Source organism: Melozone crissalis, unplaced genomic scaffold (assembly GCF_028551555.1).
Source record: "Melozone crissalis strain CALT ecotype California unplaced genomic scaffold, PUWL_Pcris_2 ptg000111l_1, whole genome shotgun sequence".
Lineage (NCBI taxonomy): Eukaryota > Metazoa > Chordata > Aves > Passeriformes > Passerellidae > Melozone > Melozone crissalis.
Window position 1 is genome coordinate 6,066,357 of NW_026535888.1, and position 25,501 is coordinate 6,091,857.

Here is a 25,501-nt window from a genome sequence, read left to right on the forward strand (position 1 = left end):
GGGATGGAGGAGACTAGGCAAGCACCTGCAGCGCTCTCAGGAAGCCCATGGGGCAGAAGGGAAGTGAGGTGCTCTGGAGTGGGGAGATCCCCAGTAGGGTCAGGCTGGGTGTGGGGGGAATGGGGTGCACTAGGGCCGTCCTAGAGACTGAATGGGGCTACAGGGGAGGATGTGGGGTGGAGGGCCACCCACAGTGGATTCATGCTCAGGGGATGGACGGGGCCCTGCCTCACGGGGAGTGGCCAGCACCGGGATGTTTCCCCCCATGCTGTTGTTTCCTCTGGTGCAGTGGAGGGGAAAAGGCAGGTACAGCCTCGGAGGTGGGGTCCCCCCTGCACCCACAGTCACGGCAGCAGCACTGGTGTCCCTTCCTGGGAGGTGGCAGCTCCCGCTTTGCCATTTGGGTCCAGCTCTGTTTCTTGGAGCATTCGGTGTTGCTGGGGCTGTACCAGAGATGCAGCAGCTCAGCCTGTGGCTTCGGGGTGGCCGCGATCCCTTCCCGAGACACCGTCTGTGCCCGCCGGACGGTTCCCAGGGCCGGCGGCAGCGGCCGAGCTGCGGGGCGGCGGGGGCTGCTCCTGCCGTCGATCCCAGCCCCGGCGCCGGTCGGGGCCGCGCCGAAGCCTCGCATTGATTTCCCCACCCCCTTGGGGGAGTCGATGTTTTCACGTCCCCTTCTCGACGGGGACACTTTGCGCTGATGATGCAACCACAGGCGTGTGCGGCGTGCCCGGCCGTTCCTGCAATCTCTTCCTCGCCTGAATTTCGCCCTCTTGCAGTGGTGGTGGGACGAGAGGCTGGTGAACCTCCTCCGGTGAACCTGCTCGTTAGTTGGTGGCGTTGGCTGTGCCGGTGGCGGGTCCGAGCGGCTGGTGGGATGGCAGGGGACAGCGGGGGACAGTGACTATCTTTAGGGCTGTGTTGCAATGGAGGGGTGTGCCTTGGCTCGGCGCTGCCGGCAGCCGCCTCCTCGCCCGAGGATTGACTTACGCCGAGGCTCCCGCATGGGGAAAACCAACACTTGCTGTGCGGTTTGTGTGAGCAGAGGGGGGCTGTGGTGGGGCTGTGAGGCTGAGCCAGGGGTCGGACAGCATGGGGGCTGGTGTCGGTCACACATGCCCTGCATGAGGTCAGGCTGTGCGAGGTGTGCAGGGCTGAGGCTTGGGCCCGGCGCTGTCATGTGTCACACATGCTCTGCCACTGCCTGGCAGTGGGAACAGCTGAGCTGGAGCAAACGGCCAGCATGGGAAGGGTTGGGGAATCTCTGCTGCTTCGTGGGAGAGAAGTTGCCCTGGAGCACGGGAGCAAGTTGGGTTCTTGCAAGGTGCATCCCAGAACGTTCCCATCCCTGTGCTCCCTTCCTGAGGCTTAGTGGAAGCACAAATGCAGCTGTAGGAGAGAGCTAGAGTCAGGTCTCTTTTGAGTCCTGTTTCTGCCAGAGTAACCTGGTTACTCCGCGGGAGAATAACTTGCACCAGAGTTGGGGTGACATGGAGATGCTGTGTTTGGCCTCTGAGCCATTGTCCTGCTCATGGCCACTGTGCCTGTGGTGGTACAGCTGCACCATGCCTGTCTCTGAGAGGAGGCAGCTGAAACTTGCGGAACAGTTTGCATCCCCCATGAGTGCAGTTCCTCTCCCAGTTCCGGGGCCTGTGTACATGTGGGTCTCCTCCAGCTCGTGGTGCTGGCAGCCCCTCAGTTTCTCTGACAAAGTGGGGCACATGCTGCTTCTGCTTGTGGTGATGATAACGGCAAATCAGCAGAAGCAAAAAGTTGATCTGTGCATCAAACTGCTTCCTATGGTTGTGCTCAACATGTTCTGTGGATGTGGGCCTCTCCCGTCCCTTCACTTTGCTTTTCCTCGTGCTTAGGAACAACTTCAGGCCTTTCTGAGAGGGCTTGAAACCCGCTGAGGAGAGAAAGTGCCTTCTCATCTGCAGCGGTGCTGCTGGGATGAGGCTCCCTGTTCCTGACGCGCAGCCTGGCAGCTGCTGGAATTGCCTGCAGCCGCATTGCTCCGCACCGCACTTTCCCCCAGGCTGGCAGGGTCCTTTCAGAGCCAATGGCAGGGAAAGGATTTCTCAGAGAAAAGGCAAAACGTCAGCTGCTTTCCAAGGAGGGCACCTTGGAGTTATGTCACTATTTAATATATAGCAAGGTTTTTCTGAGCTCCCTCCCCAGCTGTTCCCCAGAGGGGAAGGCAAGTTGCAGGTGGTCTCTGTCCCAGAGGGCAGGAATTGTCCTGTCTCTGCTAAGCTCTGTTTCACCTTTGCATTCACAGCTGCAGGAAGAGGCTTCAGGCTGTGGTGGCTGGAAGTTTAGAGTCATAACTGGCTCTTGGCCACGCTGGATGCTGTGGCTGGAGATGTGATTTGGGAAGGGGGAGGAATTGCCTATCATTAGCCCAGAGGTGTCTCTCACTGAGCTGCCCGGGAAGGAGGGGGATGTCTTGGTTGTCCTTTTTATGAGTTTTGCTTCATGCAGTGATTTGTGTGAGCTCTGAGCTGGGATTCCCCAGGAAGGGCTGCAGTTGGTTGTCCCTGTTTAGCCTGGGACTAGCACCCGGCGGATGAGCAGTCTCACACAGCAGTTATCCCAATGAGGCTGTGATGGTTCGGGTCCCTCATATTGGGACTTTGACATGCCATCCCATTCTGAGCTGGTGGGAACAGCCAGGGTGGGCTGGCTGGGGCTCTGGGGTCTGGCCAAAGCAGCCACCATGGCTGCCCATCTCTCCCCACTAGAGGCTGCTGATGACCAGAGCATTTTCCATCCCTGCTCTGAGAAGGCACTGGGGTCTGGAATTTGCAAGGCTGAGCATCCTGAGCTTTTCCTGCTGATTCACCCTGGAGACAGCAGTGTGCTTTCCTTGTCAATGGCTGGGTTCAGGGGGCACATCTGCTCCCCTGCCAGGCTCACAATAGATCTCCCTACTTCATTAAGTCCTAATTAGGTAAATGCACCGGGACCTAGTGCAAGGCTATTGCCAGGGGACATGGATCCTGCGGGGAGCAGGGATGCTGGCTACCATCCTGCCTGCCTCAGGGATTTTTCCAGCTGGGTGCTGAATGTGGAATGAGTTCAGACTCTTGTATTGTTTTCCCAGAGGATGTGTGCACAGAGATAAGAGCTTCAGCCCTCTGGCATGAATCAATTGGCAGAAAAGCCAAGGATTAGTTAAGCCATGGAAAGGATCCTTCACCTCTGGGCACAGCCATGGTAAAGCCACCCTGTTGACACAAAGGAGAGTCTTACACCAGGCCACCAAACACCTGGGCAGGATGGGTTGGAAAACCGAGGCCCTGGGAAGGTGGGTAATCACAAAACAATGAGGTGTAAAATGAAAGGCAGTGGCTGCTGCAGTGCAAGTGCAGGGAAGGAGTCTGTGGAGTTGCACAAGCCCTGCTGCCCTTGCTGGTGCAGGCAGTGCTGGGTGGGCAATGTGGTGCCAGCTGGCTGTGGCACAGGGCACAGCTTCCCTGACAATGGCAGAGCAGCGCTTTACATAATCTGGGATTTGCCAAACAAGCTTGAAGGTCTGGACAATCCTTCTGCTATTGTTCATGCTCAAAGTTTACTAAACTTCCTAGTTTGATCTGCAGGGCTGGACTTTGCTTTGGTACCACAGTGGGGGAAATAGCTCTTTGCACAGAGGGAAGAAAAGGGTGTTTGTGGTGTTTAATCCATTCTATTTTTGTGGTTCACAAGAGGTTCTGAGCAGCTGCTCACAGCTTTGTAGGGCTGCAGGACTCTCTGTCTATCCAATTAATATGGTTTGTGTCTAGTCCCCTCCTGATGCCCCCCTGAGAAAAGCCTGGACTACCAGATGAGGAAGGGGCGCCGTGGGCAGGGCTCACAGCCACCATCTGGGCTCCCAGCTCGCAGCCTGTGTCGGGACACAAACGCTGTGTCGGGACAGCTTTTTGCTATCTCAACTCCTCAGACCCTGAGGTTCTGGGAAGGCTCCAAAACTGCCACTCGTTGGCAGATTTTAGGAGAAGAGGCATGATGGGAACTTAGGGTGTCTTGTTATGCTGTGTCAAACCTGGAGATTTGGGGCAGCTGGGAACCCCTCTGAGAAGATGCTGATGCTCTGGAAGCCACCCCAGGCCCATCCTGGCCTATGTAAGGCTGTGGGCTCGACCTGGATGTGTTTCCTGGCCTCTGAGAAGTGTTTTGGGGCATGGGGCCTGCCCTTGCTCCTCCATTTGCTCACCCCAAAGCCCTTTGCCAACACAAATAAAGCCCCCATGTGCTATTCAATTAAATGGAGAAATCCTGTTAAAATGTTCTCTGGTTGTTTGTGGATAAATGATTGAGAAACAGGACTTTTCCTTCCATTCCTGGGAAAGGCAGGTTTTGTAACAAGGAATGGGGTGAAGTTCTTGCTGGTCCACTTACTGTGAGGCAAGTTTTTGAGCCCTGGAAAGCAGCAGAAGAGGAGGAACCTCGGCCTAACAGTATGAATACATCCTCTTATTAGAGGTGGCTTTGAGTGCCTTTTATATAGGTAATTACATCTGGCCACAGTTGACCAGAGCTGTATTTAAGGAGGGGACATAAGGCTTGGCATGTGCTGGGAGCCTTTGGAGCTGACTGCCGTGGCATTACAGCAATCGGGTAGGTGTTGCTAACAAGGCAGTGCAGGGCAGCTGTGGGGAAGCTCTGAGCCTTAGGGCCTGGAAAACTTGGTGTTGGCACTGCCTTCAGCTTTGTGAGGGGAAGTGGGGTGGACTGGCGCCTCATAAAGCAGGGTGTTAAGGCAGCTGTGTATCATGCTGTATGTGACCTCTGTGACCTGCTCTCTGATTGCTGTGGTGGTTTAGGTGCTCACTGGGTAGGACCAGCCATCCAAGGGCTTGTACTTTTGTATCCACTCTCCAAAGCCCATTGGAGATGGATAAGCTGCTTGCAGGCACTTCAGAACCTGAAGGGAGCTCTTTGTCTGTGCTGAGGTTATGTATTGGACAGGACAGTATGAGTTGCCTCCCTGCCCCCAGGTGAACTCAAACGTTGAGTGAGGGAATGAGGGAGGGCAGATGTTAGCCTGGCACAGAGCCACGTTGAGCTATAACGTGACTTTGTGCGTGTGTGTTGATGTTGTGCTGGAGGTGCCGTGTCTGACGTGGAGGTGAACCCCTCCCATATGGCCCGGATTGGCCTCGGCCAATCCCTGGCTGCTCAGAGGCTCACGGGCTGGCAGATGGGGTCAGCACTGCTTGAGAATTTCCTTGGGTGCAGAGTGGAGGCTTTTAATAGCAAACGCAGTCATCTGCATCATGACATGGCCTGAAACTTGGCCCTGAGGATCCACTGGCAGCTGGGCACTGGCTGAGCAATATGTCCACTCCTGTTGGAATATTTTTTAAGTGTTAAAGTAAAAAGGTTTTGAGTAAAAATGAATTAAGACCTAAACCTGTTGCTGGTGGGTTTGCGGTGCGGCTCCTCCCTGAGTGGTAGCCTGGAGAAACCCTGCCTTTCTTGGGAAGGTTATGTGGCCCCATCCCATGTGCTGTGCTGACAGATCCCATGCCTCAGCCGGGTGCCAAGACTTCAGCCTTCTAGGAAAGGCAGCAGGAGCGGGTATGGGTTTTCTTGTGCCATCCTGTGGGGGCCTGGTGCTGTGCAAGCTGCGTCCAGAGTTGCAGATGGCTCACGTTGTGGTTGTAGCACTGCTTGGTCCATCCAAGCTGCCTTTGAGTGGGAACACATAAGATATGCAAGTGCAGAATTGATCTGTGCTGCTGACCAGAGTTGTTTTTGGCGCTGCTGCTTTTTCTTCTGCTGTAGCATGAAGCGAACGTGACTTCGGCAGCTGCCTGGCTCTGGCAGTTTGCATCCTTCCCTCCTTACAAATTGTCTTCTTCCTGCTCAGCCTCCTGACCCCTGTCCTAGTCAATACACGGCTGTTACTGGAGCTCAGCAGGCCATGATGATCACATCCAAGTGCTGGACCTCGAACCACCTGGCAGTGCTGGGCTGGATGAAGAAGCTCATTTGCATAGGGTGGTTAATTCTCTGTATGCTTTAATCTCCGTGACCATCTGTGTTCTTTCCCAGGCTGGGGAGATGGGAGCTCTTTGGATTTTCCCAGGAGGTGAACATAGAGAGGACTGCTTATTCTGAGTATGCTGAAAACTGCCCAAGGTCAGAGCAAGACATCCTCCCACTGCTCTGGGAGCAGTTGTTCTGCATCTTTGGGCAAGAAGGAAGCATTGATGTGTCAACTCTATCCTGAAGGCACATCCCGAGGAGATGCACGGAGGAGACAGGAGCAAAGACTAAAAATGGAAACCTCTGTGAATGCTGTCCAGCATTCAGTCCCAAACATGGAGGGTCTGTGACCAGTTTGGCTGGCACCCTAGAGGGCTGAGGTACCAGGAAGGCTGTGTTGGTCTGAGGAAAGACCAACGCTAAAGCATCTCCTGGTCATCCAAAAAACCCTGCCAGGTTTTGGCAGTCTCTGGGGTATACTCCACCAGCAGCTACTGCTGTGTCTGTCCTGATGAACTGTTTGATTTGAGCTTCAAAAGCTGCACTGGAGACTAGGGTGCTCACACACAGTACCAAAATAAGGGGACTGGTGCCTATAGGTGAGCAACACCCGAATTCTTCCTCATTTTGTTTTCTCACATTTGGAGCCTGAGGCTCTGCAGATCATTTGCAGCCCCAGCTGGGATCCCACTCACCATGGGCAGAGGTCACACTGGCTGTGGGTGCTTTTGAGGAGCGCCTATCCTGTGGGGCAGCATGGCCCTGTGGAGGCTGCTGCTGGCATCCAAACCCAGAGGGAATGATTCCTGCCCAGTAATTAAGCTCTTCTGCTCCTGTTCACTGCAGTAATGAACCGTCTCATGGATGTGCTCCTCAGAGCTGCTCTGGATCCTCTGTGTGGCTCTGAAGCTGGAGGTGACTTTCCAAGAGAGCCACCTGCAAAGGGCGAGATCTCCATTCCTGTCATATTGGGGTGAGGTATGTGGGCTGGGAACCTTTGACTGTGAAGGCTTTTCCCTGAGTACAACCCTGTGTGCTGTGAATTCTTCTGGCAAGGTGCACCCTAGCTTCTTTGGTGAGGAGAGCCCTTCCTGCTGGTCATGCTTGCAAGGCTGGACGAGATGAAAGTGTTTTCCCAGCCTTCAGCTGAGGGACTGAGGCTGCCTCTTGACAAGAGAGCTGCTCTCTACCTGCATCCAGGCTGGATAGTAACACTTAAAAAGTGCTCCAGCTGCTCTCCTGGTTCAGTAGTTAGGGTTTTCAGTCTTGACAGAGATGATGGCACCAGGACTGTTGGCATCATGGTGCATCCCATAGGATGGGTATGGGCTTCTGGCCAAATTTCCACCTGTTCTAGTGGAAGGTGTCCCTGCCTGTGGCAGTGGGTTGAATGAGATGAGCTTTAAGGTCTCTTCCAACACAAACCATTCCATGATTCTGTGATTCTCTGGCATGGCAGGGTGACTGCTGAGTCCTACTTCTGCTATGAGTGCTCATGTGAGGCAGGTCCCTGTGCCCTCAGTGGGGCTGTTGCATGGTCTGGGGATCTGGCTGAATTTCAGGCCCTGGTGTGTGCCCACCAGAGCACACAGCCAGCCTTGCCGGGGCTGGGAGCTCCGTGGCTCTCTTGAATCTCTTCATTTACTTAATGATCCTTTTGTTGAGAGGATTAGGGTTTAGAGGCCTCTGGCCGAGTGTTAATTAAATTAAGGCTCTGGTGTTTTGTGGAGTTTTTGAAGCCACTAGAGGGCTCAGTTGGAGCCCTGTGGAGCCGGGACCGGCGGCGCTGGGCTGTGTCCAGCCCTCCAGAAGTTTACCCGAGAAGTTATGTAAGTCCGGAGGAGCTGGACGGGCGCACAAGGTGCACGAGGCCAGCTCGCAGCCTCCACGGAGCCCGCCGCTCCTGCAGCCCGGCTGTGCCCGGAGCCCGTGCCCGCGGGAGGCGGTACTCACCGGAGGGGGTACTCACCGGAGGGGGTACTCACCGGAGGGGGTACTCACGGGAGGGGCTACTCACGGGAGGCGGTACTCACCGGAGGGGTTACTCACGGGAGGCGGTACTCACCGGAGGGGTTACTCACGGGAGGCGGTACTCACGGGAGGGGCTACTCACGGGAGGCGGTACTCACCGGAGGGGTTACTCACCGGAGGCGGTACTCACGGGAGGGGCTACTCACGGGAGGCGGTACTCACCGGAGGGGTTACTCACGGGAGGCGGTACTCACGGGAGGGGCTACTCACGGGAGGGGCTACTCACGGGAGGCGGTACTCACCGGAGGGGTTACTCACGGGAGGCGGTACTCACGGGAGGCGGTACTCACCGGAGGGGTTACTCACCGGAGGCGGTACTCACGGGAGGGGCTACTCACGGGAGGCGGTACTCACCGGAGGGGTTACTCACCGGAGGCGGTACTCACGGGAGGCTGGCAGGCATGGGGTGCCTACGTCACTGCTCTCTGTATAATCAGCGTTAGGTAATGCCGAGCTGATGTTTTTGGTTGTTTTTTTTTTTTTGTTTTTTTTTTTCCTTCCCCACTTGGTGTTTACATTTCTAAGAAGCGGCTGACCGTGAACATCCGGTTCCACCTTCACTTCTGGAAGAGTCAGATACTGAAGTTTGCTCTGTTGCCTTGCTCATGTGGGTGCAAGTGTGAGCTTTTGGCTTTGTGGCTTGGGTTTTTCTGGTGGGTGCATGGGTTTTTCGTGTTTAGCCAGAACTACTTTTTAACCAGTGTCTCTTCTCTTTTCTCCTCTATCCATTGCCCCACGATGGATTTTGGTGCTTCGCCTGTGTGGTTGGCCTGGCTCCCTCATCTCTGGGTAAGTACCTGTTGTGTTAGATCAGTGGCAGAAATAGTTGAAACAAGTTGCTTTGACTTAATGATCTGACATATTGAAATAATGAACTGACCTATTTATTGTCTTAAACTCTGAAGCATTGGTTGTTGTCAAACACCATGATTTATTGTCTGTGTGTGTGTCGAGATTTTGGATATTGAAAAGCACTTAGTTGGCCTGGAAATTGCTGTATTTTATGATATGAAGAAGCGCCCAGTAGTAGTTTTTCCTACCAGCCTAGGCTGTGGAGCACTGACCTGGGGATAAAAACACACTTTAATGCCAGCAAGTGAGCAAATGGAAGGGAAAATATTTTTGCGAATGGAAAGCAATGCTTGCTGTTCTTCCCAGGATGTCTCCTGACACCTGTTGGTGGCAAGTCAGCAGTGTGGTTGTGAAAGGGGCTCTCTGATGGCCCTGGACTACCTCACCCTTTGCAGACCATGGGTGTTTGGGGCTTTGCAGGGCATGGAGAGGAGGGTGAGGCCCTTCTGGCAGGAGAGGAGGGGAAATGCGTGTCCAGCTTGGAGAAGAGCATTAGGCACTGATGGTTTCGCTTTGTGTTCATGGAGCGCCTGCTTTGCATAGGGGAAAAATTGCCCTGGTGGGGTGGATTCTGATGGTTTCCCTGCAGAGGTTTGGTGCCTCCATGAACTTGGCTGTGAGGTGGTGTTTGTAAATTAAAGCCTCTGAGGACAAGGTCTGTGCGCTCAGGGTGGAGGGAAGGAAGGGATCTGCTTGGTGATGCTTTTTCTCTGGGTACAGTGGTGCCTTTGCATCGAGGTTGTGTTCTCTGGAAACTTCAGTAAGTTCAAATTTACTTTTTTTCTTTTTTTAAATTCAAGCTATCCTCCTGCTAAGCTTTCCCCTCTCCATCACTCCTCTTCCCCAGTAACAGCCTCTCCTCTCCTAGTAAGGGAAAGGGCTGAGCACATTTAGAGCAGCTCTGCTCCGTGCCTGAGTATTTCATGTGCTGCCAGTCATTGATGAAAGACTTGAAGGGAAAGCAGAGGAAGGTGCTGGGAACAGATTGCTTTATTCTTAAACTTGACATCATTATACAAGGCCTCATGCCAGGGCAGGAGAGATGAATCAAATCCAAGCATAAACCTGTTGTTCTTATTCAGAAGTGAGCACTATATTTGGAAGATGAGCAGCTGCCTCCTGATCTGAATGAGCTTTGCTACCAAATCTCCAAAAGCAGGATTGTTAATTAACTAGAAAACCTGCCTTGGTCAGAAGTGCTGAGCTGCAACCCCACCAAACACCCAGCAGCCATTTGAGTGCAGAATGAAACTCCTCCGCGTGGAAGGTACAGCTGGGAGCTGCTGGGAGCTTGGATGTGGAGCAAGATACAAGTGCTCACTTGCATGATGGTTGGAATGGGTTAGTGAGAGGCAAAGCTGTTCCAGCAGAGCAGCTGTGCCAGGGTAACCTGGAGCAAGTCCTTGGCCAGAGAGTCTTCCAGCTCAGTGCTTGAGCAGGGCCTCAGGACAGTCACCAATCTGGCTATCTCTGTATAACAAGACTCTGTTCAAGGGTGAATTTCTCCCTAGGGAAACACTGATAACCTGGACTGTCCCTGGTTTGCACTCCCTAGAGCAGTGTCCATATTACTTTTGTCTGTTTTCTTGCATGTATTGCACAGAGGGGAGAGAATTGCATTTTGGTGATCCTGCTTGTTACATGCTGTAGATGTTTTGATCATGATATGAGATGAAATTTTCTGCTTGCTGAATAATTGGTGTCAATCTTTATCAACAAACAAGAAAGCCATGTGGTACCTTGTTAGGGATAGCAAAGATAAAGGGGGTGTGGTACAGTATCACTGGCTCAGGGACAGCCCTGACCTTCACTCAGCAGAGAAAACAGCAGGCTCAGATTGCCTCTCCTTCTTTAAGCCTAGCTTGTCTCATAGGTAAACATAAAATGCATAGGAGTTTTGGTAATATATTTATATTAAATATAAATTTAGTAAGCTCCTCTCCTGACCTGGTAGGCATTGGGCAAAGTAACACACCAGCAGCTTCCATGGAGAGAAGCTGGGAGTAGCTGTGGGGTAGAAACCATGAAGGAAAATGCTGAAAATGCTAGAAAACCCTCTCTGCTGGGAGTTTTCCTCTTGACCCTCAAGCTGAAATTCACATATGTTGCCATTATTTAAAGCCTGTCAAGAAATCCAAGGTGAGGTCACTGCTGAAAAATTCAGAGCTGTGTCTGTGGTGGTAAGTGCAGAGTGTCCATTCATGGGCTGTGTTTGGGCTCTGCCTTTCCATACAGTGGCACTGGTGATGCTGGAAACCACGTGCTGTTATCTATCTATGCATGTTGTTTCTTTCTGTCCTAGAATTGATGGGGGACCTGGAGAAGGGCACTGCTTTGCCCTTGAACAGCTTGTTGTGCTGTGAGTTTCTCTCCTGAGTTCTTGTTTACACGTAGCCCAAAGAGGAAGAAGAAATGAAGTTTCCAGCACCTTTCAGTGAGATTTTCTTCTTCAACCTCTCCTGTTGGTTGACAGTGCCTGAACATGAGCCCAGGTGTGCAAGAGGGCAAATGGCACGTGGCCTGTATGAGCACTAGTGTGGCCAGCAGGACTAGGGAAGTCCCCCTGTACTGGTCACTGGTGAGGCCAAACCTTCAATCCTGGGGTCAGTTTTGGGCCTCTCACAACAAGAAAGACATTGAGGGGCTGGAGTGTATCCAGGGAAAGGAGCAGAGCTGGAGAAGGGGCTGGAGCACCAGGAGCAACTGGGGGAGCTGGGGTGGCTCACCCTGGACAAAAGGAGGCTTGGGGGGACCTTCTGTCTCTCCACAGCTCCTTGACAGAAGAGAGCAGCCTGGAAGAGATTGTCAGGGAACAAGGAACAGGATGAGAGAAAATAGCCTCAGGCTGTGCCAGGAGAGGCTTAAGTTGGACATTAGGGAAAAGCTTCTTCATGGAAAAGGTCATCAAGCACTGGCACAGGCTGCCCAGGGCAATGATGGAGTCCCCATCCCTGGAGGGGTTTAAAATCTGTGTAGATGTGGCACTTAGGGGCATGGGTTACTGGTGGGCTTGGCAGCGGTGGGTTAATGATTAGCCTCTTTGATCGTGAAGGGCTTTTCTGACCTAAATGATTCCATGTTTCTATGGAAATGTGGCAGCAAGGTATCTCTTCCACTTGTCCCACACTGTCAGAGGAGACCATGGTCTCTAACATGGTGTCAAGTTCTAGAGCCAGCTTAGCTCAGTGTTTTCACTTTGTTGCTTAGTAAAGCAGTGAAAACAGTTCTCATTGTGGCGTTCAGAATAGCAGTGCTGCCCTCTGAATTACCATCTAATTAAATGAAAGCAAAAACTCCAAAACAAGTGAGCTTTCTGTTGCATAAGAAAAGCTGTTTTGGTTGACCTAAAAACCGACATTGAAAACCAGCCTAAACAGAGATGCTTTCCCTCCCAGCTCCGTGGGCCATGCAGAGCAGTTGCTACTGTTCTTGGAGAGGCATTCATGCCGTGGCAGCTGTGAGCCCACTTCAAAACAGTTAGGCCTTTGAGACTTGCCTCCCTTTTGCTTGATGGTTGGAGAAACCCTGCTGTGGAGACAAATAATTAGAAATAAAAGATGGCAGCTTAATGATTATTAGCTTTTCTGATGCAGTCTGCAGTGAGTGCAGGGTGAGATTGGCATCTCCAAGCTGCTGCTGCATCTCCTGCTCCAGAGATTTACTGTGTGCACTGTTACTGTGCAGCCTCAGTGGACCTGCACAACACCCTGAATTAACAGAGTTATTTATTTTAGTAACAAACTTTTTCAGACTCTTGGCAGTTAACTGTGACAATAGCAGTATGCTTCCTGCCCTTGGCTCCCTGTCTCTCCATCCATGCCCAGAGCTTTCCTTTGCTACCTTATCCCCCTCGCCCTCTTCAATTTCTTGGATTCTGTCTATTAATATGAACCACTTTGGGTTCTCTTAATAAAATAAGCATGTAAAGTTACTACCTTAAAATGCCTCAAAATGCCTTATTTTGAGCTCCAGAAAATCTGGCAGCATTGGGATGCTATCCTCTGGGATTCTGTCTTATTGATATTCATCTTTTTGAAGCTGGTATCCATGACTGCCAGTTTCAGAGGTTAATATACTGCATTTCAAGCAAGCTGAAGTCTTTTTAATTTGTGATATGGAAATGTGCACCAGTTAATCATTGTGCACCTGCAGAAATGCTTCTGGGCAGACTTTGGCTGTGCTCTATCAGGTTCTGGGAACATCCATAGGCAGGACTCAAAGTGACAAGACTGATCCAGTTCAGTAGCTCAGGACAAATCCTGCAGGGTCCAAGGACATGTCAGGCAGGGGACACTGTGCTGACCAAAGTGAGCAGAGCTTTGGCTCTTATTTGTGGAAAAAATAATGGTTAGAAGTTGTAGTTGTTCTCCACAGCTAAAGTTTAATTTAAATAAATGTTAGGTTTTGCCAGGTGTCCCTCCCTGATGCACAGGTCTAGCCCTCAGCACCATTTGCTGTCTGTTGACTGGAGCTGGGTTCATGGCCTTTGGGATATGTTAGTGCAGACTCGAACGCTCTCTGCCAAGTATCTGCCTTAAACTCACTGCTAGGTAAAGTTAAATAGTCCTAAATAAACCCTGATCTTGAAACTGTTTCTCCATACCAAAGAGCTCTAAGCATTTTGAAGCCAAGGGGGGGCTCTTTGCCCAAAAAGAGCTTAACAGTATGGAGTCAAATCTCCTTCACTGAATTGGTGCCTTTCTGGGGAGAAGCTGCAGCTGAAAACACACCTACCTGGTGTTATTTAAAGAAGCCAGAGCCTCTCTTGGCTGCAGTTTGACTCTTCATCTATGCAAAGAGTAAATCAGCCCTTGACATCTTTTGTTTGTAGTGCAGCTTGGCTGCCTCCCGGCTGGAGCTCTGGTCTCTAGGTGGCAGTCACTGTTATTTTTGGGTGCATTTCAAGAAAGGCTGCATAGCTGAGCTTGTCCCCCGCTGAAGGAACAGCTGCCTCTCTGGCCAGGCTGGCTGGTCCTGCTTGGCTTAGGCTGACACAAGAGCTTGAACTTCTTCCTGCTGCCCAACTATAGGAGTTTCCAGCAGCATTCCTGAAAGAGGGGTAGCGACTCAAGTGCTGTCTGTGAGCACACTCCTCTGGTTTTAGTTTTTTACTGTGACTGCTGGGAAATGAAATCCTAGTAAATGCTTTGGAGGAGGGTGAGCTCTCGAGGTGATGGAGATGAGCGTGCTGTGGGACAGTCTGAGGATCCTGTGATGGTTCTTTCCATGGTTCAGTCAGTTTCTTAGGTTGTTTCTGGTGCTCAGGCTCATGCCACACTGACTCTGCCTTTTCCTGAGCCTGCACTGCTTGAATTCACAGCATCACCTGTATTCTGTTCTGCAGGATTTGTTAAGCTCTTTATAGATCCTTTCAGTGCAGACACTCGTGTGTTTAATACCTCCTACTCATACTTGAGAGGAACAGTATTTCTCTGTCAATGTAGAAACATTCACCATATGAGCACTCGATCCTGCAGGGCTGCAGCCGACTTCCTCTAATCTTTAATGGTGCATCTTGGCAGAAATGTGCTTTCCATGCTGACTCTTAGCCCTAAGTCTAAACAAAGCTGACTCTCCAGGAGCTGTTCTTCTGCACTGGCACACAGCCTGGAGAGAACTGAAGCTCCACTTCTGTTTTGTTCCTCTTTCTACTTGGAGTTTGTCTGCTGTGCTGCAAGACACTGACTCAAATGAACATCAGCTTCATACAAATCAATGAAACTCATGACGGGAGCTTTTTGCATCAATTAACCAGATTGCAGGTGGGATGGGAATTCCTGGGTGTACAGACTTAGTTCCCAGCCACCCCATCTGCCCAAAAAGGATCCATTTGAGCCAGCCCAGTACCAAAAAGATCTAATGGCTAAAAAATGGGATTCTTCTCCCCATGGGAGAACACATGGTTGTTGTTTAGCAACAGCAGCTTTTAAAGGCTACAAATTACAGCCAACAAAAGAAAATTCTCCAGACGGAAACCACAAAGAAAAGGGTGGCAGAAGCAGTTTGGATTTAGCAAAATTGGAGGTGAACTGCCATGATGCCAAGTGTGATTCCAATACCTAAATCACTCAGTCTCTTTAGCTATGGAGGGTGCTTCTTGGCCCTTTAATAACTATCTCAGCAATGAATCAGTTGTTGGTTTTGGAGAGTGTTATAATGGGCTGGACTAGATTTAATCTTTGGTTAAACACTTGATACAGAGCCAGGTGAGTGTAGATGTTTCAGGTTGCCTTCACTGTGCACACCATGAGTTGTAGCAAAGCAGTGCAAGTGTTCTAGACCTTAGTGAAAATTCCTTGAATTTGCAGTTCAGCCTTTCAGAGGCTTTTTCAGCAGTGAATACTGTGCTGGAGGGAGGGGTGGGCAGGGGAGAAATGCAGCGTTCTTTCCTTCCAGGTGAATCATTTACCTGCAGTATCTTTATTCTAGATCACCATTTTACAGGAAGGCAAAGCTTGAGAAGTCAAAAGGAGGTTTCCTCTCCTCCTCATTCTTGTCTACTGCTCATGGCCAAATCAGCACTGCTGATGGTGACAGCAAAGCTGGAAGAGGAGCCAAGGGCAGAGGGCCAGGAACTGGCAAAACTGAGCCACCTGCTCTCCTCCCACCTTGTTTGCTTGTGAAATGGTTGCTGCTGCAAGGGAGACTGTCACTTGTTTGCAAAGTGTGTGAGTGTGAGAAGGCAAATCGAGTGTGCCTGTTGTGTGTTCACATATGCGTGCGTAATACAGCTCATTTAGAGCAGGATAGATAAAGGATTCATCTGACCAGCCTATTTTTTTTTTCCCTAGAACTTGGTGTAATCCCAAGTATTTCTCTTCACTTCAAGTCCTGCTTGCTTTGGGGAAGGGAGCACAGCACCAGTGTGATGCACAATTGCTTTGTTTAGACTGGGAATTCCTCACTGGAGAAGCTCCTCAGGGCAAAGAGGAGACAGCTCTGTGCCTTTTGTTGTTGTGCCAGTAATGCTCTGGGCAGTGTTCCCCAGCACTGGTGTAAACTGGGAGCCCTGTTTTGCAACAAATCCTACCTGGAGTGTATCTTGTGGGCCTACAGAGTGCTGGATCACCTTACAAAGATCTGGTCTATGAAGAACTTAACTTGAGCTAGATTTAATCTGCTATCTGGATGCTCCTAGGATGCTGCAGTGTGTCCTGCTGAGCTGCTTGCAAGTGCCTGCACATTACCCAGGCAGAGGGCAGGGTTTGGCATTGTCCTCCATGACCCAGTTGGTTTACACCAATCCATCAGGATCTGAGCATTCCAAGCGGCCTTTCACTTTGTGAGGAACAACCTCTGCCTTAGCGACCTCAAATGCATGCCTAAAATGAATATAATTCCTGTCCTTATTCCTATATCCAACAGGCAAATACCAAGAAATCCTGACTTAATAAAATAATTCTCAGTCTCTAAATAACTCCCATAAAGTGACTTTAACCAGCTGTAACCAGGAGAGTTCTTTAAATAGTTTCAATCCAGGCTTGGCACAGGGCAAACTGTTCTTATAGTGAAGAATTTAAGAAATTTCCATTACTTCCTATGGGATTTCAGAGGTCAGTTTGGGGCTATGTAGGAAGGAGAAAGTTACAAGCTAAGCCAGTGGCTTCCAGCAGAAGTGTGGTGGTGATGGGTTTATTTCTATGAGAGTGGTGGTTTTGGGTTTCTTTTTCCCTTTTTTTTTCTCATATTTTCTGCTCCCTATAAAAAGTTGCTTTATGTAGGCTTAGATCCCCTTGCCCCAGAAGAATGTTTTTCAGGCTCTCATGGCATAGATGTAGTGCCTCTTTTTGTATTTGATAATTCAACTTTCTAGTGTCTCTTCCTTTAGCTTTTTAGCCAGTCAAGCTCAGCCATTTGTTTGGGATCTGAAGAGGTGACAGCATCCGTTGCCCTCATGCACAAGCACGTCAGCAGCTTGTGCTAGTGCTCCCTGTGGATAAATGCTTCACCTGGGAATACAAAATGCAGGAGCTGCTGCTCTCTCAGCTGCTGACAGATGGAGTTGGGGATCATCTGGTGATCTGAGCGCAGTGGATGATGCACTGTGTGGTGTTAAATCACTGCTTTGATGCAAAGTTTTTGTTGCCCTGGTCTCTCCTCCATGTAATCTTGAAGTAGTGTGGGTTTGTTTGCTTGTTTTTCTTAGTTGCAAGAAGCTGTTGCCAACCAGATCTTGTGGTTTCTTTGCTCCATGGTTTTCTCCTCAAAGCTCTTTGGACTGGTATTTCTCTTCTGGCAGTGTTTTATGCCCACCATGGGTGAGCAGTAGCAAAGGCAGCAGTTGTGGTGGATCAGCACTGAACATCTGACGCTCCTCCATGTACTGCCTGGGCTATTAAAATGTGCTAATTTATTGCACTGGGGACTGAAGTCAGAACTTCAGGGCATGTTTCAAAGGAGCTACCTGTCCCTAATGTAGGAGCAGCGACTTGGAGCCACCAGACCTTTGCCAGCCTGTCTTTTTTTTAATCAGATGTGCTCATCTAAGTCCAAGGAAACCACCAAGTAGTCCAGATTTAAGGCAAAAAATATCTGTCTTCCCTCTAATTAAGGACCTTATTGCAAGTAGTCTCAACACTGAGACACAGGGGAGCTGCTCCGTTCTTCTTGGCAGAGCTGACTGTCATAGATGCATAAAGGAGAAGGGGTAAATGGCTGTGAGAAGCATGTTAATTTTTTTCTAGAAATCTGGGTATTCTTAGCTTCATATAACATAAACACCCTCAGTGTGTGAGTGGCCCTTGCTGTATCAGTGATGGAGCCATCCCAGCCAGTGTGCATCAGCCTTGGGTATTATCTGCTGATGAAGAGGCAGGGCGGTTGCTCTTAATCCAAGCAGAATAATGTGCCTGAGACCTTAATTCTCTGTGGGAGACAAACGGAGATGCCTTAGTGCCAGGAGTATTTTGGAATTGTGCGCATATACGAGGGGGATTCGGTTCCCGAGCTGGGCAGGCTGGCAGCAGCTTTGCTGTAACCTTTGGAAGTGCTCAAGAGGTACTGGGCAGCATGTTTTGCTCTGATGTACAAAGCAGGGAGAGCTGGACAGCTCTGCTTGACAGAAATAACTGATTCTAATTTGGCTGCAAGCGAGGGAAATCCAGGCCACGCTGGAGGTGCGGGATTCCAGAGCAGGGGCAGGGTGGGCCCCTCGGTGGGGCTGTGCTGGGCTCGTGGGGGCGTTTCTTGTTGACCAAGCCACCTCAATTGTCGCTTTTTTGGCTTGCCACAAAACTGTGGCAGTACCTGTTCGATTACGAATGGACTTATGCTCAAAAAAATGAAGACTATAATAACAGCGTTAAAAAAACCCCAACGCCCCCCCCTACCTTTCTTCATACATTCCTCCTTGCTTCTTCACCCCGGGTTTCCCTTCAGAGCTGCGCCACGACTTTCTCTGGGAGGCAGCGAACGGTATTTAAAATTTGGGTCACGGAGGGAGGGGGAGCGGCGCTGCCGCCCGCGGTACGGGCGGGCAGGACCCTTCCTGCCCCTTCCTACCGGGGCCGTGCGGCGCCAAATTATCGCCCCCCGCCACCATCACTCTAGCGGGGGAGGGTGTGGTGGTGGAAGGAACAGGCGCTAGTCCCGTTATTTCAGCCTCTCGCTGCCCGGGTGGTTGTTGTGGCGCTCCGGGCTCTCCCTCCGGGCCGCCCGCGGGAGGAAACGGCAGAGAGCGGCATGGGGGGAGCCAGGAGGGGGCGCACGCTCCCCCGCCCGCGCCGCCGGCCGCGGTTTCCCTGTAACCAATGGCGAGGCGGCGCTGGCGTCCCGCCCCTCGGCCTTGGCCAATGAGAACTTACTACAGTGTTGTGGGGGGAGGAGGCGGGGCGGGGGGGGGGTAGAGCCGCGGGCGGGCGGCTGCGGGCGCGGAGCGGCGGGCGCGGAGCGGGAGGAACGGAGGCAGAGCGACTGGCTGGGCACGGCGCGGCCCCGGGGTGCCGCACCGCGGCGGGGGCTCTGCGGGGGCCGGTGCGAGGCCGGCGGGCGCCGCGCGCGGGGGCGGCCGGGTAAGTGCGCGCGGGAGCGGGTGCGCGGCGCGGGGGAGTGCGCGCGGCCTTTGCGCGGCGGCTCCGTGTCCGTGTGTCCGTGTCCGCACACGGCGGGCCGGTGCGAGCCCGCGGTCTCTGTGCGGGCAGGCACGTGTGTGTGCGCGTGTGCGGTTGTGCACGGTGTGTGAGTGCGTGTGCTCATCTGCGCAAGGTGCATCTTCACGGCGAGCGTGTGCGGTTGGTGTGCTTGTGCGTGTGAAGGGTGTGCGTGCGTGGGGTGTTGCAGTGTGCACGCGTGGTCTGCACAAGCACCCCATGTGTGTAGTTTGTATCGGGGGTGTGTGGTGTGACTGCTGTGAGCTCTGCGTGTGAGCACTGCATGGATACGCAGTGCGTGTGCGTGTGCTGTGTGTGTCTGCACACCAGGTGAGTGTGCCCCCTGTGTATGTACGTTCTGTGCGGGTGTGTGCAGCGTGTCTGTGTTTGCCCTGTGTGTGTGCACGGTGTGTGTTTGCAGTGACCGAATCCGGTGCATCTGTGTGCGCACAGCGTGTGTGTGCGCGGCTCGTGGGGCTGTGTGTGACATGGAGTGCTGGAAGTCAAAAGGCCGAGGCTCAGCCCGAGACAGATTCTGCAGGAGGCAGGGAATGGGGATGGCAGGATAGGGACACACAGTTCGGGGGAGCTGGCACCCCGTGTCCCCCTGTGCTGGGGCGGCGTTGCCGGGGCTGGGATCCCCAGCTCTGCCCGGAGTCCATTGTGCAGGAGCGGGAGCGAGATATGGCGGGGAAGGGCTTAGGGCTCCACAGACCGATGCCTGCTCACCCACCCAAATGTGGATGCTGTGGTCTGGTGTCACTCAGGCGAGGGCTCTTTCCTGTCCCTGGATCCTGCTTTGCCCTGAATTCTAGCTCAAGAAAACACCTTGGCCCACTGGGAAGTGATGCTCTTACTGGATTTTCCACCAAGGCATATTTTTATTTCCTGTCTCCAGTGAGGCACCGTTTGTGATGAAAATTACTCCAGAACGTCTGGAATGAGTTAAAATCCACCTCAGACACCTCTGAGTGCTGCAGCTGCAAGCGTTCCAAGTCCTCACTTCCTTGTCTTTTGGGGAAAAGGAACTTGTTCACCCTTGGTGCACTGGTTTGAGGAAGCTGGTTTTGGGCAGGGTCTGGCAGCTTTTCCCTCTGTGGCTGTGTAAATGGTAATTCAAGAATTGCATGATTGCATGGTGAAGAGAAAATTTCTTAGAGATTGTCCAAATTCTGGGGTTGGTGCTATGCTGGTTCAGTTATAATTCTGTGTGTTAATTTAATTAAGATATTGGACAAGCAAAGCAAGATAGGTCCCTTCCAATGCAAGCTATTCCATGAAAATCTAATATTTGAACAGTACCACAAATCCCTTTTTGCCTTCCCTTGCTCTTTCCATTTAAGATTTGAAGGCTTTTCGAATACGCTGGATTTTGCTTGCCTTAGTTTACTGGATCTGGAGGGATGGTCTTTGAATTAGTAATTCTTATTCACAGTTAAGATATGTAAAAATCATGCCTGTAAGATCTCATGGGGCAGAGAGTATGCTGGATCTGGATGAGGGATGCAGAGGGGCTCTGCCCTGGCTGCTGCTGCTGCTGTGGTGGAGTGCAATTCCTTTCATGCTTAGCTAACTCTTGTGTCACTGCCCCAGGATCTGCTCCCTTTGCTTCAAAGGTTGCTTCGTGGAGATCCAAAGTAGGTTGTTTTTATTTTTAATGGCTGGTCCAGCAATATTTTTGATGAATGTAAGTTTTTCCTGCAGCATTGTGGTGACTGGTAAGGGTTTTGTGTCGCATGTCAGTGATACCGATACTCTTGATGTTTGTGTTTTACATCATCTTGCATCTTCAGTTGCACTTCTAGGGCAATTTTGAGCATTGGGTGGGATTTAAAAGGCAGTGCATATCTCTGCTGCCATGGCCTTAATAAAGAAGGCGAGGATTTTCTAGGATTCCCATGGACAAACATAATCTGCTGTGGAAGATAAATATCAGGATAAACATAGTGTGTGCTCCTTACCTTGAAAACTCAATTAGAGCCTTATGAAACATAGAGAAGGATGATTTTTTCCTAATATAAACACATTCATTATTTCCTGTATCAGTGTAGATGACAAGAACAGGAATTACCTGTGTTTTCATCTGATCTCACAATTGCAAGTTAAAACAAATAATCTTATGAAAAGCAAAGCATTTCATGGGAAGGCAGCAATCCTGAGGAGTAAGGACTCCTCTTGGCCTGTTTCCAAACATTGTATGTTCCTGAAGCCTATAATTGCTTCAGGCAATGATACTCCTAACCTACATCTCCTGGCTCCAGTATCTTCCTGCCAAGGGCCATGTGCTCTGCATGAGCATCCATGCTGATTTTTGGAAAGTGGTAAAACAATGTCTCTCCTACTGCCCCATTTACTCCTTGTTGAGCAGATATTTGAATGAATGGAACATAGACTGGCAAGGATGTGGTTTATCTAGGGAGCAACCACCTCCACAAATTCATTTGTTAGAGATCAAAGTGTTGCTCTGACAGGATAGCTTGCAGGGATGTTGGGATGCTCCATGTGCTTTGATACATTGATAGGTGAATGATGATGATAATGATGTTGTGAATGTGGCATGTAACATGCTGGAATAAAGTTGTGTATACAGAAGGGTTGCTGATGGAAGGCAGTGGCTCTGTACTAGGTTTTCACCAGCAGTTACTTGGCATCTCAAAGGAATCCTGGATTTTTGGGGTCAGCAGGTGAACCTCAGGCTCTTCATCCTTGGATGTTCCTGAGTATCCATAGCATCTGACTGGGAATTTTTCTCAGGTATCTTTCCTTGTATTCCCAAATGAGGGGCATGTGCTGAGGGCCTCTTCATTTGGGGGAACTGTGACAGTACCTGTGTCACTGCAGGTGGATTTTTCTTCAGCCCCTTACTCCCATATTCCACCTATTTATTGGAAAAAGCCCTGGAAATCGGTGGTGCTCAGAGATCTTGTGTCCATGCCAGGTGGGAAAGCTCTGGGCTCTCCCCACCTATCCAGGCCAGAGATCCCTGCTCGGGGTGGGAGCTTCCCACCCCTCTTTTGATGGAGGAATGTGTGGGTGGGGCTGCAGTGGGGAGGTAGAGCTGAGCTGTACTGTGTGTCACACTGGGTCAGTATCTGAACTTGCTGGAGCTGATTTTACATCCCTGGGAAGCTGTGATGAATCTAAGGGCTTTAATAGGACGGTGTGAGGGTCCCTGCAGCGGCCCTATGAATGTAAATAATTTCCCATCATAAACTTTACTTTGTACTTTTAAGCGCTACTGTAAGTCTGTTGGCTTCCCTCTAACTTCTGTGCAGTTTTCCTAGAGCGTTAAGGAATAGCAGATACGCAGGTTGTTCAGGCTTGGAGCTGTGTTTCTTGCTCTTGTGTATTTCTCTGGGAAAGTTCAATATAAAGCTTTCCGTCAGGACTAGAAATTGCAGTCTGGGCTTGGGGATCTTTTGCAATGATTATTCTTTCTTGGTGCTTGGTTTATTGTCGTAATCTTGTGTAGGCTAAGCATGCAACAATGTGTAAAGATTTCCCTTTGTATGTCTAATCTACTACTGTTTTGATCAGTATTGTGGTTTCTTAAGTTGCAAAGAACTGTAGATGCGGCATAGCAGGGATTTATCTTTGTCCATCGGATGGATTAGGTAGGAATGTTTATGGCTTGTACTTAATCCAGATTAATATTATTAGTTTCTTTACGTTCAGTTGGTTGTTTACGCTCGTTTTCTGTTTATGTGAGTTTTTGCTTGTGTAATGCCGCTCACATTGTGTATTAAAAGCCAGTGCTTTTAATTTGTGCAAGTAGATCATATCGATGGACTAAATCTTTCTCTCTCTCTTTTTTTCTTTTTTTTAAATGAAGCAGTTCCACAGAGAGGGAAATTGTGTGGGCTTCAGGGCTATGTTCAAGCAATCGTACTCTTCCAGGCCATGCTCCTCCAGACCGTGCTGCATTTGGATCTGGGATTTTTAAACAAATTCCCATGCCAGCTTGCTTTAGCTGCTGTGCTCAGAGCAAATGTTGATAGCAGTGCTTTGTAATTTATAATTTATAAAGTCTTACAGCACTTGAACTCTGGTGCTTTTGGAGGAGACTGAGAATTTTGTATCTCCCTGATCTCAGTGCAGAGCCTAAAAGATGTAGGAAGATGGGAAGCTCAGGGGAGTGTTTCGTCTTGCAGGTGGTGGGAGAGCTCCATGGCTGCCTGGTTGCATGGCCGTGGCCACAGGTTGGGTGCTTCCCTCCCCCGTGTGTATTTTTGGGGAGCAGCCCAGTCCATCTGCTGGTGAGGGCGAGTCCCATGGGATGTCAGCCTGGCTTTCAGACTGGGTCACACAATGGAATAACCCTCTGTGACTGTATCAGGAAACCTGGAGCCCAGACCTGTGGAGGATCCTTTGCTCTGTCAAAATTGAGTCCTCCTTACAGGATCAGCTCAGCCTGGGATGTAACCACAGCAAAACACGCCGTGGCTGGAGCCTGGGGATGGGAGTGCGCTTTGCAGCAGTGGAAGAAGAATTGGGCTGGTTAGCTGTTTCTATGAAAACCACAATTCCTTTGAACCCTCCGGTCACTGGTTGTAGGCTGATTATTTCGCTCCTTCCCCACCCCATGGAATGTGTGTGTGTGAGAGAGATAATTAAAAGCTTTTAGTTAAATAAATAACTAAGCTGCTCACGTGGCTTTATAGTAGAATTGCAGAGCCAGACCCATGGAGGTGGAAGATGGTGTGTGCTGCTGTTGGTCCCACAGCATCTCCTCGCCTTCCCATGCTGGTGTGGCCTTGGAGTGTGATTCCATGTGGACTTTTCACCCCTAGGGCCTGTGTATCACTGAATGTGAGAGCGAGCAGGATGTAAGTGGGGACAGTCCCACCCATTGTGTCCAGGGCTCCAGGCTGTATTTATTCCCTTTTATTCAAACTCTGCTCCAAAGACAGGATTACTAATTCCCGTCCAAATTCATCTGCGATGCCTGTGTACAAATGAATCAAAAGCATGAGCTGGTCTTTGCAATTCACTCATGAGATGGTCTGGATGCTCCAGGATGGCTTGAAGGGTGGTTTGGTTTTATCCCATTGGCATGGAGCTTGATGGAACGTTTCATGTTCCAGCCCTGCTTTCTGCCTCTGTGAGCTGCCTGCAGTGCCTTGAGCCAGGCACTTGGAAAATGAGAAACATGCAGCTGGTAGCCATTCCTGGGGAATTTTAGGAGTTGTTTGTCATTGGGCAGGGGTTGGTTCAAGGAAGGATAAAAATCGTTCAGGTCCAGCTTCAGCTGCCCTAAACAGCAAATATTTCTGCTCCTGCAGCCCTGCCTTGCATGCTGCCTTCCAGTTCCTGAACCAGTGGATGAGAGGGCCCTGTAGCCAATGTCATAGAATCTTCTGAGTTGGAAGGGGCCCACAAGGATCATCAAGTCCAACTCCTGGCCCTGCATAGGACACCCCAACAATCCTACCCTGTGCATCCGTGAGAGGGTTGTCCATTGTCCAAACACTCCTGGAGCTCTTGGCAGGTTCGGGGCTCTGACCATTCCCTGGGGAGTCTGGTCAGTGCCTGACCAGCTTCTGGGGGAAGAAACTTTTCCTGGTATCCCACCTGAATGTATGTTCCTGATTTCCCCTCTTAACATGAGAGCCAGAGGAGAGCAGGATGCCCTGGGGCTTTATGGGAAAATGCGAATTTTAGTCAGTGCAGGGGCAGCTCAGGGTAACGTTTTGCAGACTGACAAAAAACTCTCTTAAATCCCCAAACAAAAACTGCTGGTCTGTCCTTCAAATACTGGATTCTGTGTTTGCATAGTGTGTTAGTCCTGTTGGCAAAGACACATATCCTGGCAGTGTCACTTTGGCGTGTACATCAGACACAAGCCAGTGGGACCCTCCAGGGATGGAGCCCCTTGGAGAAGAGCAGTGGTGAGCTGTCATCCTCCTGGTACAAGGGAGTCCTCCTGTCCTTCATGTACCATGAAAACTCAGCTGATCATTTGATCTAAAAAAATCTTGAAATCCAGCTTTAGGCCAAAGTTTTCTGGCCTTAATACCTCTTGCAACTATTGGTTGGCAGTGAATTGACAGGCAAGATGGAAATTGTGTGTTTAAATTGTGGGGATGGTTGTTGGTCTGAAGTCAAAAGAAGTCACCTAAGCAGCATCCCTTTCTCCTGCATGCCTGCATGTAAGTGCATAGAGGCAGTAAAAAGGCCATCTATCATGTAAACATGCCCTGACACAGACAGAAGGCAGACCCCTATAGCTTGTAGGAGGAAGGGGTCACATTCCATGCAAAACCCAGCATTTTTAGGACCCTTGGTAGCACATTATTACAATTTGAACAGGGGAAACCAGGTGGGATGAGAATCAGGCACTTTCCTCCATCCCTCTCCTGGGAAGTACCAGCACTGCTCCCATGTCCCTCCATTCCTCCTGGGATTGGTGCTGGTGGCCAGTGCTGATATCGCTGCTTTTTTATCTCCAACTGCCAACTTGAAAGCTGAGTGTGTGTGGTGAGAAGCTCATGAGAGGCTTGGTGAATACACACATGAAGTAGCAACACGATAAACTC

The 25,501-nt window shown here is 50.6% G+C and overlaps 1 protein-coding gene across 13 annotated transcripts in view; it reads left to right on the forward strand.

The window, feature by feature from the left end:
* The window catches only part of EPB41 (erythrocyte membrane protein band 4.1), a 96,870-nt gene that overhangs the window by 560 nt on the left and 70,809 nt on the right, over positions 1 to 25,501 (forward strand). For 12 of the 13 annotated variants that reach the window (XM_054292630.1, XM_054292632.1, XM_054292633.1 and 9 more), the window contains exon 1: positions 18,853 to 18,887. The exons of the other annotated variant lie outside the window; for it this stretch is intronic. The gene's annotated coding sequence lies outside the window, so the exon portion shown is untranslated. Of the gene's footprint in view, positions 1 to 18,852; positions 18,888 to 25,501 lie in introns of those variants that run through there. 13 annotated transcript variants of the gene reach the window in all.